Consider the following 13,578-nt stretch of genomic DNA (forward strand, 5'->3'; position numbering starts at 1 on the left):
TGGTTTATCCATGGGTCAAACCCTTGACCTTGACCTCATTAGTTCTGCGCTTTAGAGCTGAGCTCACCAGTCACATGTAACTTCAGGCTTGGCTCCGGGTCAGCTACAGCAAACAGGGATGCCAATGGGCGTAGCAGCATTCAGTCCAAGGTACCCCTCCTCTACAAGGACCCAAGGCTGTGTTTGGATCCAAATTCCTCACCCACAGCCTGATGTCTTGAACATCTAGCCAATTTTCTTTCTACAGAGAAAGAGCTTGCACTAGCCAAATGGCAGTGGTTAGGAGGGGTGGGTGGCACAAATACTGGCATGTTCCTTGAAGAAATCTGATTTTAATGAGTTTACCCATGCTCAACCACTACCAATTTTCCCTAAGAAATTGTGCTGAGCCTTCGCTGTGTAAGTTTAAAAAGAGGAAGAGTTATTTTCAGGCAAAACCATCTCTTGCCTACTGCTTTTCTATGAGAACAGCCTTCCTGAAAATCCTAGAGCTTTGGTCTACCATTCTCTCCCTTTCTCCAAGGCTTTGGCTTCTTTTAACTCCCTCCTTACTTTGATTTCTCTCCCAGTCCCACCTGCCCCCCTTACTCTTTACCCCTTCCCCTTTCCTTTTCCCTTTCCAGGGTTCTCCTTCACCTTTTTCTCCCATTCCTTGCTGGTTTCTCATTAAAGGTTCAAAGGCTGCCGAGGCAGTAAAATGTAATTAGACTCTTGCTGCGGGTGATGGTATCAGCTTGCCCTGTTGACTGGCACTTGACTAAAAGCCTGCTTTTTCCTCCAGCACTGTGATTGAGTTTCCCTCCCTTGGCCATCCAAGCTCTCTCTGCCCAACTCTAAAGTCCTAAGCAGTCACAAATCTGCAACACAGCCAGAAGCACCTGCTAATACAAACCAGCAACCTTAATGAGAAAAGCATTCATTCCCAGTGTGGCAGGTAACTCACTTAACCCCTTGTGCACCGTGGAAGTAGGGGGATGCTCATCTCAGATTTCCTTCCTAGAGACTGTCAGTTCTGCCTGCCTGTTGGCTAGAACATTTCATGCTTCTGGTACATTGGAGATGAAATGCCCAGGGATTGCAAGGAATAGATGTTATGCAGGCTTCTTCCCTTCTACTTTAGATATTGCAAATGTTAAGAATGTACCCCTGTATGCTGCAAATACTGATGAAGACAGTAGGTTCAAGGAATACAAAATACTTTTGAAACTCCAAATGAATGAAGATGAGTTTAGGAAAGGAAAGTTTACTATAATCACATAAGGGGAAAAAATGAATTAAATCAGGTTCTCCAGTCAGAAAAACTGGAATATGGCAATTAAGATAGCACCAGGAGGTTTGCGATAAGCAAATGGAATACATAAAATAGATCTCCACTGATATAAAGATGTTTTGCTGCAATGTCCACTTTCTCAGCAAATTACTCATGATTTCCTGACCTCATCATAATTCTGTGCAACTCAGGAGCTAGTTTTCTAAATAAAAAAATGAGAAAAGAGCCATTTGCCATTGTTTCTGATTTAATCAGAACAGTGTAATATTTGGTTGGCCAAGAGCATTTTGTATTTAATTGTGTAGAAATTTACTTAGAAATGTCCTTATTTTACACAATCACATCTCCTCAGCTTGTTTCTATCCTGAACAAAAAAATCTGTGAGAATATACAGGCTCATCTAATATTTCTGTATCATTTAATTCCATTTATTTCAGGTATTTTGAAGATTATTCTCTCTGCAAGACACTGCTAGGCCCTAAGAACAAAAAATATAGAAGTGAAATTAGAGCTTATATTCTGCTAAAAGAGAATACCTACAACACATATATGAGAGTAAAGCAATGCATACAAAAAATAAATATGAAGTAATCATGGGTCAGGAGTTGGAGGTTAATACTAATAGGAAGTATCTAGAAAAGCTTCCTGCAGTTTGGTAAATCCCAATAGGTACTGGAGCAGACATACTATTATCACCTACATAATGAAATTTCTAAGACTTCCCAAAAGCCTATAACCCCAAAATGTCTCCCTTATCCAAGTGCCTAAAATTTCAACATTAAAGAATTAGTCATTAAGTTTTTATCAGCCTCTAACACTTCTGTATAAAGTAGTTTATCAGGTCCCTCCTTCTAGAACCAAACATAAGACATTCCGGGGTGAGGAAATGCATGGAAAGAAGTAGAAGAGGTCCAAATCTTGTCCAAGCTTAAACCCAAAAAAACAGAAATATATGAAGAATTTATAATCATGCACTTAAATGGCTCCAAACTTGTAGCTATTCAAAAATTTCAAGCATCATGTTCTATGTATTTATAATATGAAATAATGATATTAGCAAAGAAAACTAGGTAGTGTTAACTTTTCAACAAAGTCTTCCTTTTGTTAGATGACCATGGATAATCTTACTCCATTTTTAGTAGAAGGCAGAGAGTATATTATTTCACCAAGTCTCCATTAAGAATGGCAAGTTTCTGGACACCACTACACATCTGTCAGATTGGCTAGAATGACAGAGAAAGATAATGCAGGATGTTGGAGGGCATGTGGGAAAACAGGGACACTGATGCATTGTTGGTGGAATTGTGAATACATCCAGAATACATTGTGAATTTGGAACTATGCTCAAAAAGTTATCAAACTGTGGATACCCTTTGACCTAGTAGTGTTATTACTGGACTTATATCCCAAAGAGATCTTAAAGAAGGGAAAGGGACCTGTATGTGCAAGAATGTTTTTTTTTTAATTAATTTTATAATTACAACATTTTTGACTGTACATATGCATAGGTAATGTTTTACAACATTATCCCTTGTACTCCCTTCTCTTCCGAATTTTTCCCCTCCTTCCCTCCACCCCCTCCCCTAGATGGTAGGCATTCCCATACATATCAAATATCTTATAGTATATCCTAGGTACAATATATATGTACAGAACTGAATTTTGTCATTGTTGTTGTTGCAAAGGAAGAATTGGATTCGAAAAGTAAAAATAACCTGGGGAGAAAAACAAAAAATGCAAACAGTTTACACTCATTTCCCAGTGTTTCTTTGGGTGTAGCTGATTCTGTCCATCGCTGATCAATTGGAATTGAATTAGATTTCTCTGTGTTGAAGATATCCACTTCCATCAGAATACATCCTCATACAGTATCATTGTTGAAGTGTATAATGATCTTCTGGTTCTGCTCATTTCACTCAGCATCAGTTGATGTCTCTCCAAGCCTCTCCATATTCATCCTGTTGGTCATTTCTTACAGAACAATCATATTCTATAACATTCATATACCATAATATACCCAACCATTCTCCAGTTGATGGGCATTCATTCATTTTCCAGTTTCTAGTCACTACAAAAAGGACTGCCACAAACATTTTGGCACATACAGGTCCCTTTCCCCTCTTTAGTATTTCTTTGGGATATAAGCCCAGTAGTAGCACTGCTGGATCAAAGGGTATGCAGTTTGATAACTTTTTAGGCATAATTCCAGATTGCCCTCCAGAATGGTTGGATTCTTTCACAACTCCACCAACAATGCATCAGTGTCCCAGTTTTCCCACAGCCCCTCCAACATTCATCGTTATTTGTTCCTGTCATCTTAGCCAATCTGACAGGTGTGTAATGATATCTCAGAGTTGTCTTATTTTGCATTTCTCTGATCAGTAGTGATTTGGAACACTCTTTCATATGAGTGGAAATAGTTTTAATTTCATGATCTGAAAATTGTCTGTTAATATCCTTTTACCATTTATCAATTGGAGTATGGCTTGATTTCTTATAAATTAAAGTCAATTCTCTGTATATTTTGGAGATGAGGCCTTTATCAGAACGTTTAACTGTAAAAATGTTTTCCCAATTTGTTACTTCCCTTCTAATCTTGTTTGCATTCATTTGTACAAAAGCTTTTTAATTTGATGTAATCAAAATTTTCTATTTTGTGATCAATAATGATCTCTAGTTCTCCTTTGGTCACAAATTCCTTCCTCCTCCACAAGTCTGAGAGGTAAACCATCCCATGTTCCTCCAATTTATTTATGATTTCATTCTTTATGCCTAAATCTTGGACCCATTTTGATCTTATCTTAGTATGTGGTGTTAACTGTGGGTCCATGCCTAGTTTCTGCCATACTAATTTCCCGTTTTCCCAGCAGTTTTTGTCAAATAATGAATTCTTATCCCAAAAGTTGGGATCTTTGGGTTTTTCAAACACTAGATTGCTATTTTTATTCACTATCTTGTCCTGTGAACCTAACCTATTCCACTGATCAACTAGTCTATTTCTTAGCCAATATCAAATGGTTTGGTGATTGCTGCTTTATAATATAATTCTAGATCAGGTATAGCCAGGCCACCTTCATTTGATTTTTTTTTCATTAATTCCCTTTATATTCTCGACCTTTTGTTCTTCCATATGAATTTTGTTGTTATTTTTTCTAGGTCATTAAAATAGTTTCTTGAGAGTCTGATTGGTATAGCACTAAATAAATAGATTAGTTTAGGGAGTATTGTCATCTTGATTATATATTCGCTGGGCCTATCCAAGAGCATTGAATGTCTTTCCAATTATTTAAATCTGACTTTATTTTTGTGGCAAGTGTTTTGTAATTTTGCTCATATAATTCCTGACTTTCCTTTGGTAGATATATTCCCAAATATTTTATACTTTCAACAGTTATTTTGAATGGAATTTCTTTTTGTATCTCTTGCTGTTGTATTGTGTTGGTAATGTATAAAAATGCTGAGGATTTATGTGGATTTATTTTGTATCCTGCAACTTTGCAAAAGTTATGACTTATTTCTAATAGCTTTTTAGTAGAGTCTTTGGGGATCTCTAAGTATATCATCACATCATCTGCACAGAGTGATAGTTTGATTTCCTCATTTCCTACTCTAATTCCTTGAATCTCTTTCTTGGCTCTTATTGCCTAGGCTAGCGTTTCTAGTACTATATTGAATAGTAATGATGATAGTGGGCAACCTTGTTTCACTCCTGATCTTACTAGGAAAGGTTCCAGTTTATCGCCATTACATATGATGTTTCCTGATGGTTTTAAATATATGCTCCTTATTATTTTAAGGAATAGTCCATTTATTCCTATACTCTCAAGTGTTTTTAGTAGGAATGGATTTTGGATTTTATCAAATGCTTTTTCTGCATCTTTTGAGATGATCATATGGTTTTTGTTAATTTGGTTATTGATATACTCGATTATGCTAATAGTTTTCCTAATATTGAACCAGTCCTGCATTCCTGGTATAAATCCCACTTGGTCATAGTGTAATATCCTGGGGATGATTTTCTGTACTCTTTTTGCTAATATTTTATTTAAGATTTTAGCATCAATATTCATTAGGGAGATTGGCCTATAATTTTCTTTCTCTGTTTTTAGCCTACCTGGTTTAGGTATCAGTACCATGTCTGTGTCATAAAAGGAATTTGGTAAGACTCCTTCAATCCCTATTTTTTCAAATAGTTCATATAGCATTGGAGTTAATTGTTCTTTAAATGTTTGGTAGAATTTACATGTAAATCCATCTGGTCCTGGGGATTTTTTCTTAGGGAGTTGGTTAATAACTTGTTCTATTTTTTTTTCTGAAATGGGACTATTTAGACTATTTACTTCTTCCTCTGTTAATCTGGGCAAGCTATATTTTTGAAGGTATTCTTCCATTTCATTTAAGTTATCGAATTTATTGGCATAAAGTTGGGCAAAGTAGCTCCTAACTATTGTTCTAATTTCCTCTTCATTAGTGGCGAGTTCTCCCTTTTCATTTTTAAGACTAACAATTTGCTTTTCCTCTTTCCTTTTTTTAATCAGATTTACTAAGGTTTTGTTTATTTTGTTGGTTTTTTCATAGAACCAACTCTAAGTTTTATTAATTAATTCAATAGTTTTTTTACTTTCAATTTTATTAATCTCTCCTTTTATTTTTAGAATTTCAAGTTTTGTGTTTGTCTGGGGGTTTTTAATTTGTTCCTTTTTCTAGCATTTTTAGTTGTAAGCCCAATTCATTAACATTTTCTTTCTCTATTTTATGCAAGTAGGCTTCTAGAGATATAAAATTTCCCCTTATTACTGCTTTGACTGTATCCCACACATTTTGGTATGATGTCTCATTATTGTCATTTTCTTCAGGGAAGTTATTAATTATGTCTATGATTTGCTGTTTCACCCAATCATTCTTTAGTATGAGATTATTTAGTTTCCAATTATTTTTTGGTCTATTTTCCCCTGGCTTTTTATTGAATGTAATTTTGATTGCATTGTGGTCTGAAAAGGATGCATTTACTATTTCTGCCTTACTGCATTTGATTTTGAGGTTTTTATGTCCTAATATATGATCAATTTTTGTATAGTTTCCATGAATGGCTGAAAAGAAAGTGTACTCCTTTCTGTCTCCATTTAGCTTTCACCAAAGATCTATCATATGAAACTTTTCTAGTATTCTATTTACCTCTTTGACTTCTTTCTTATTTATTTTGTGGTTTGATTTATCTAATTCTGAGTGCAAGGTTGAGATCTCTTACTGTTATAGTTTTGCTGTCTATTTCTTCATTGTGCAGTCCTCTTTGTAGTGGCCAGAAACTGGAAACTGAGTGGATACCCATCAATTGGAGAATGGCTGAATAAATTGTGGTATATAAATGCTATGGAATATTATTGTTCTGTAAGAAATGACCAGCAGAATGATTTCAGAAAGGCCTGGAGAGACTTACATGAACTGATGTTGAATGAAATGAGCAGGACCAAAAATCATTATATACTTCAACAACAATACTATATGATGATCAATTCTGATGGACGAGGCCCTCTTCAGCAATGAAATGAACCAAATCAATCCCAATAGAGCAGGAATGAACTGAACAGCTACAGCCAGCGAAAGAACTCTGGGAGTTGACTATGAACCACTACATAGAATTTCCAATCCGTCTATTTTTGTCCGCCTGCATTTTGGATTTCCTTCACAGGCTAATTGTACACAATTTCAAAGTCCAATTCTTTTTGTACAGCAAAACAATTGTTTGGACATGTGTACATATGTTGTATTTAATTTATACTTTACCATATTGAACATGTATTGGTCAACCTGCCATCTGGGGTGGGGTGGGGAGGAGGGAAAAAATGAGAACAAAAGGTTTGGCAATTGTCAAAGCTGTAAAATTACCCATGCATATATCTGGTAAATAAAAACTATAATTAATAAAAAAATTTTTAAATAAAAATAATTAAATAGCAGATTTCCAGAAAAAAAAAAGGCAAGTTTATGAGAATAGAAAAGTGAAGCCACATGCCAGTTATTTTGTCAGCTTTAATTCCACTTTATTTCTCAGTGAGTACATCTCTCTCTTGTACTTTTCCCACTTTCCACTCCCCTTTTGTAAACTCCCTCTTCCGACCTATGTTCTATTCTCAATTGGCCACAAACTATTTGTATGACCTTGAAAAAAATCCCTTACCTTCTCAGTGATGGAAGCCAATAGTATCAAACTCAGATAGAAACAGGGGCCACTAAATTGTGCACATAAAGGATCCCCAAGGAACATTGACTTAAAAAACATTGTGTTCTATTGTACTTTTGTGGGTTTGATTTTTTAAATGTTTCCCTATTACATTTTAATCTGGTTCTATTACATCCAGCAGATCATGTATTTGACTCTTCTATAATAATCTTTGCAGAGAAAAAGCAAAGCTGTCTTGGTAGAGGAGGTTCTCTTATGTGGGAGCTTTTTTTTTTTAATAATAATAGCTTTTTATTTTTCAAAATACATGTAAAGATAGTTTATAACATTCACCCTTACAAAACCTTGTGTTCAAATTTTTCTCACTCCCTTGCCCTCCCCTAGAGAGCAAGTAATCCAACATTGTTTAAACATGTGCAATTCTTCTAAACACATTTCCATAATTATCATGCTGCACAAGAAAAATCAGATCAAAAGGTAGAAATAAATGAAAAAGGAAAAAAAATAAGCAAACAACAACAAAAAAGGTGAAAATACTATGCTGTAATCCATATTCAGGTCCCAAAGTCCTCTTTGGATGCCTATGGCTCTCTCCATCACAAGTATATTGGAACTGGCCTGAATCACCTCATTGTTGAAAAGACCCAAGGCCATCATAGCTGATTATCACATAATTTTGTTGTTGCTGTATACAATGATCTCCTGGTCCTGCTCATTTCACTTAGCATCAGTTCATATAAGTCTCTCCAGAGATCTCTGAAATCATCTGCTGATCATTTCTTGTAGAACAATAATATTCCATAACATCTATATACCATATCTTATTCAGCCGTTCTCCAACTAATGGACATTTACTCAGTGCAGACCACTCTAGTATCTTTGCCAAGAAACCCCATTGACAGTAATATCATGCCATGATCCACAGGGCCATAATTGAATAACAATAAACAACATCAGACCCAAAACATAATGCTGGATGCTATAGGTAAATATATTGAGATATATAACTACATATAAATAATTTCACAGGTATGGATGTTACATAATCCCTACTCTTAAGAGATCATCAAGAAATGTATAATGAAATAAAGAGTAAAGTGATAAAACCATATTCTTTCATGTTTCACTTTTCTCTTTAGGAGTACTTTGTAGAACATATATGGAACCTGGTACTTAGGTATGAAATTTACATTTTATGGAGAATATTAATTAATAAGCTGGAACTCTCCTATCCTTTTTGTCTTTTTACCCCCAACTGCACTCATATTACTACATACAACTCCACATTCTGTGCAGTCCAATTACACAGGTCTCCTTACTGTTCCTCACCTCCAGACATTCTCACTGGTTACCTCCAAGTCAGCTATAATCTCCTGCCTCATCTCCATCTTCTACCTTCCCTGGCTTCCTTCAAAGTCTCAGCTAAAGTTCTGCTTTCTACTTGAAGTCTTTTCCAGTCTTCCTTAATCTTATCTTATCTCTCTGAGATTAAGTCCTTTTTATCTCATTTTTTTAATATATCTTGTTTAGACAAAGTTATTTGTAGGTTGTTTTTCCTCTTAGATTGTGAGTTTCTAGAACAGGAATTGCTTTTCTGTTTCTTTAGGTTTCATTTTGTGTTTGTTTTTGTTTTTTTAATTTATACACACACACACACACACACACACAGTATAAACTTCCCTCTGTGGCTGGCACATTGTAAGACTGACAAATACAGAAGTAGCCATCTTGAAAGGTATGGGACTAAATATTTTACTATATGAACACCACCTATAGACTTGGAGATGGGCTATATAGACTTGTATCTTAAAGAAAAAAAAATGAATACAAAGAAAAGAATTGGTCCCTTCAAATATTTATAGGTATTGTCATGCATATTTTTTTAGTTTCTCCTCAAAGGAAAAAACATGAACTAATGCTTTATACTTAAAGGGAAGCAAGTTTCAATGAAATATTTGAAAATTTTCTCAGTAAGTAGAGCTGCTCACCACATTGTGTATATGTGTGTGTATATATATATATATATATATATATATATTTATATGCACATGTATATGTATGTATGCATATGAACATGCATATGTATGTAAATATAGATTATGTATATATATATATGACTATAAACAAAAGTATATCATATAAGTTTTACCATATGAAGCCAAAAATCTTTCATTTAGAGATGGATACCTGATTTTTCTTGTGCACCATGATAAATGTGGAAACAGATCATTTCAATTATAAAATATATACATTTCTTTTTCTTCCAATATTCCACACACTATTCTTTTTTTGTCCAGTAACTTTTTCAGAACATACATGTCTATAAAAGTTAAATGAGGATAAAACACCTGCAGCTTCCAATAATTTTGCCTAAATTGGAACTTCTTTTTCTCTCATGGGCAGTGACTTTTAAGATGGCATTTAAAATGCCCTGGAGTGAGGAACTTTTTTTGCCAGTAAACTATGGCCAGCAGAGAGCTAGTCCTTCCTTGGATTTAACTTGCTGATTGTTGACTTTGCTGATCGATCCTAGAAGGAAAATTTGAAGAAGAGGAATTAATGATAATCTCTAGCCAAAATTCACGGAGATTGGTTTTTCCTATCCAAAGCCCCATATTTGAAAATATATTTGAAACTATTATATCAATAACTTCCTCCTTAAGAGAAAAACTTTTTATTCCAAAGAAAAATAAGTTTTTGAACTAAAATTTGGTCATTTAGCTAGTAAGGGCTTCTAACTTAAAATACTGCTGTACTTTTAATTTTATTTTAACTATCTTCTTCCCATCCAATTCAATTTCTTTCTGTTCTAACAACTATGCCTGCCAGAACTTATTTCCTTTTTTTTTTTTTCAAATGTGTTCAAGGATGTGTTCATGGCCTCTGCCTGGTAAACAAAAAGGACCCAGACCATCCATAAAAAGACAGCGAAAACAGACTGTTATTTTTCTGAAGATCCCAAAGTAATTAAGATTCCTCAGTGGGGGGAAAAACCAAACATCTAATTTGCTTAACAAATTTGTCAGGTTCACCATCTGTATCACAACAAAACTCTGCCTTCCCAATTCTCTACTTCTTAACTCTGGGAACCTGACAGAAGAAGAGAATAGAGAATATATTACTGTGTTCATTGAACAGAGTCTTTTAGAGAAGATTGTCACTCAATATCTTCGATGGCACCCATGAATATTGGTGATTTTGTCAGATATTAGGTGACCTACAGAAAAACTAAATGCAACAGAACTTAAACAGCTAAAATTTAACTATTATGTTTTATTGATTATCTTAATATTTCCACAGAAAATGATCCAGATTCAGCTGCCCTTCAATAATGATTATTTTCCTTTGCTTTCATCTTTGATATTCCTAGTTCAGCTTAAGTTCCACCCTCTGAAGCAGTCCTTTCTAGCTTCTTCCCTTATCTGTAGTAACATCTCTCATATTATCTTCCATCTACTATTTATATTTTATATGAACTGAGTTTATCTACATGTTGTTTCACAGGAATTATTATTTGCCTTTCTTTATATTTCCAGTGTCTAACAGTGCCAAATACTTAGTAAGAGTTCAATTAATGCTTGCTGACTAACTGGGCTCAATAGATATTAACTTACTATGATTATTCTTAATACTCAATTAAAATTGTATAAATAGGTGCTTATAATAATTTTAATAGAAACTTATCAGAGAATGAAGAAGGCTATCAATCTGTCTTAGTGGGGTCTTAGTTTGAGTGAACACCAACCCATATTAGGGATATCTAGAAGGCAGCTGTAAGACTGAAGCTTAGGAAAGAGATGAGAGCTAGATGGATATATCTGGGAATTATCTGCAATTGAATGATAATTGAATTCATAGAGCTTTTAAGATCACCAGATGAAATAGTATGGAGGGAGGAGAGAAAAGGAATCAAGACAGAACCATGGGAGAAATCCATAGTGGGTATGTATGAAAAACAAGAAAAGAAGACAGAGAAAGAATGGTAGGACAGATGGGAAAAGAACAGATGAGAGCAATCATGAGAACCCAGAAGTAAAAGAGAATTTAGGTGGAACGACCAGCCTGTACATTTTCTAGTCCCATAAATTCACTCTTAGTTTCTACCACAAAAGCATGAAGCAGACTCAAAATTTAAAATTCAGTTTTCTCCAGTCATTCCCAGGAGGAAACTGAAGATCATTTCCTAGGGCTTTTTGCTAAGAATAAACGGTGATAGATTAATATCCAATCTATTGATAAAACACGGAAACTAATTGCCTTTTTGATGTTTTGTTTTTCCCCCCAAAACATCCATAGTTCATGAGTAGGTTGTAACAACATTATTGTATTATTAGGGTGTGCTATATATAAAATAATTTTAAATACTCTTCCATCCTTATATATTTTCCAATATTAAAAAAGACATTGGAGATTACATTTATCAAAATGTAATTTTCTTTATCAAAAAGTAATTTTTGGCAACTTTTAAGTGACTATGTTTGAATGCACATCTTTGTTGATTTTTGCCTAAAATCTACTTCATTAGTGTAGAAAGAATCATACTTTAAAATTTCCAGGACCTCTGAATTCATCCAAAGGGGCCTTACCTCTATCAACACATATCAGAAACTTTTCATACCTTCACAGAAGGGCTCCACAAAATGCTAGGACCAAAAACAGTATCACCTTAAAGCCAACCTGTTAATGAGTCTTCCCAAATTTAATTAAGCTTGTCCTTGGACAAAATCCATTTACAGACTGTTACTGGATTCATACCTGCAGTTCCCAGCTTGGTGGGACCTGCCAATATTTGTAGTCTATTAACAGCCCTTAAGAACCATGGGGTCAGCGCCACACCACAGCAAGCTATTGGAAAAATGCTCTAGCAGAAGAAAGAGAATCATATTCCAATTTTTCAGGAATAACAGCATGATTTGATAATTACTGAAGCAATCCATTTCTGTTCAAAGTAAATAGAATACAAGTTATTTTCTAAGTGATAACACAAATCTCCAAACTACACTTCTTTAGACATGTGCATGAGGTTTGTAATACCATTTTACCAACTACAAATAGTCTCTTTTTACTATGTTGCTTTAATGAACACCCAACTGTCCTATTAACACTTTGCTATAATGTTCTTTGAATTAAAATTCATACCATGAAAGGCAGCAAAAGTCAGACTATTTGGCAGAATAATGGAGGGGAAATTATTTAGGTTGTTCAAAACACAGAGGGGTCACTAATTACTGCATATTATTTTTTTTTTTAGTATTTTAACATCTAATATAAAGTCAAATTCTCCCCATGCACATACTCCCCAAGAGTACATTAGACACTTTTAGAAACTTCCTTAACTTTTTCAGAATGTCATAAAGATCCATTTTAGTAGTCTAAATGAAATGAATTTCAAGACGATCTATGCAAGCAAGACAATTTTCTAAAGCCATTAGGTACCAATATTGACTTGACAGTTTGCAGACACACACACACACACACACACACACACACACACACACACACACACACACACACACTTTGTTAAATACTTGGTCAGAGGAAAGAAGCTAGAACCTATTTTTCACTGCAACTTTTATCACTAGAGACTAAGCCTATTTGGAAGCCTGCTAAAGAGTTCTCATATTTGGCTCTTTGACTACCTTTTTTGTTCAAGCCTTTGCAATAGGATAATACAAGACAAGAATCTGTAACTCTCTATTTGTCCCCATGAAGGCATGAACCTATATATTTTCATATCATAACTTAACTTAATAATAATGTTGTTTACTTTTTGTTTTTGCTTTGTTTATTATTGTTATTTATAGTATGTACATTATGAACTTACTGGTACGCGTATGTACGTATGTCATGAATGTTGTTTGTACATATGCATTTGGATAGTCTTCCCTACTTAGATGGCACAGTTTATATAGCTCTCAGCCTGGCATCAGGAAGGCTCCTTTTTCTGGGTTCCAATCCAATCTCAGACATTTACTGGCAGTGTGACTCTTGAAAAGTCACCTAATCCCATTTACCTCAGTTTCCTCAACAGTAAAATGACTCGGAGAAGGAAATGGCAAAAGCATTCCAGTATCTCCGCCAAGAAAATGCCAAAAGGAGTCAAAGAGAGTCCGACATGACTGAATAA

The sequence above is a fragment of the Sminthopsis crassicaudata genome, chromosome 2, assembly GCF_048593235.1.
Source record: "Sminthopsis crassicaudata isolate SCR6 chromosome 2, ASM4859323v1, whole genome shotgun sequence".
Lineage (NCBI taxonomy): Eukaryota > Metazoa > Chordata > Mammalia > Dasyuromorphia > Dasyuridae > Sminthopsis > Sminthopsis crassicaudata.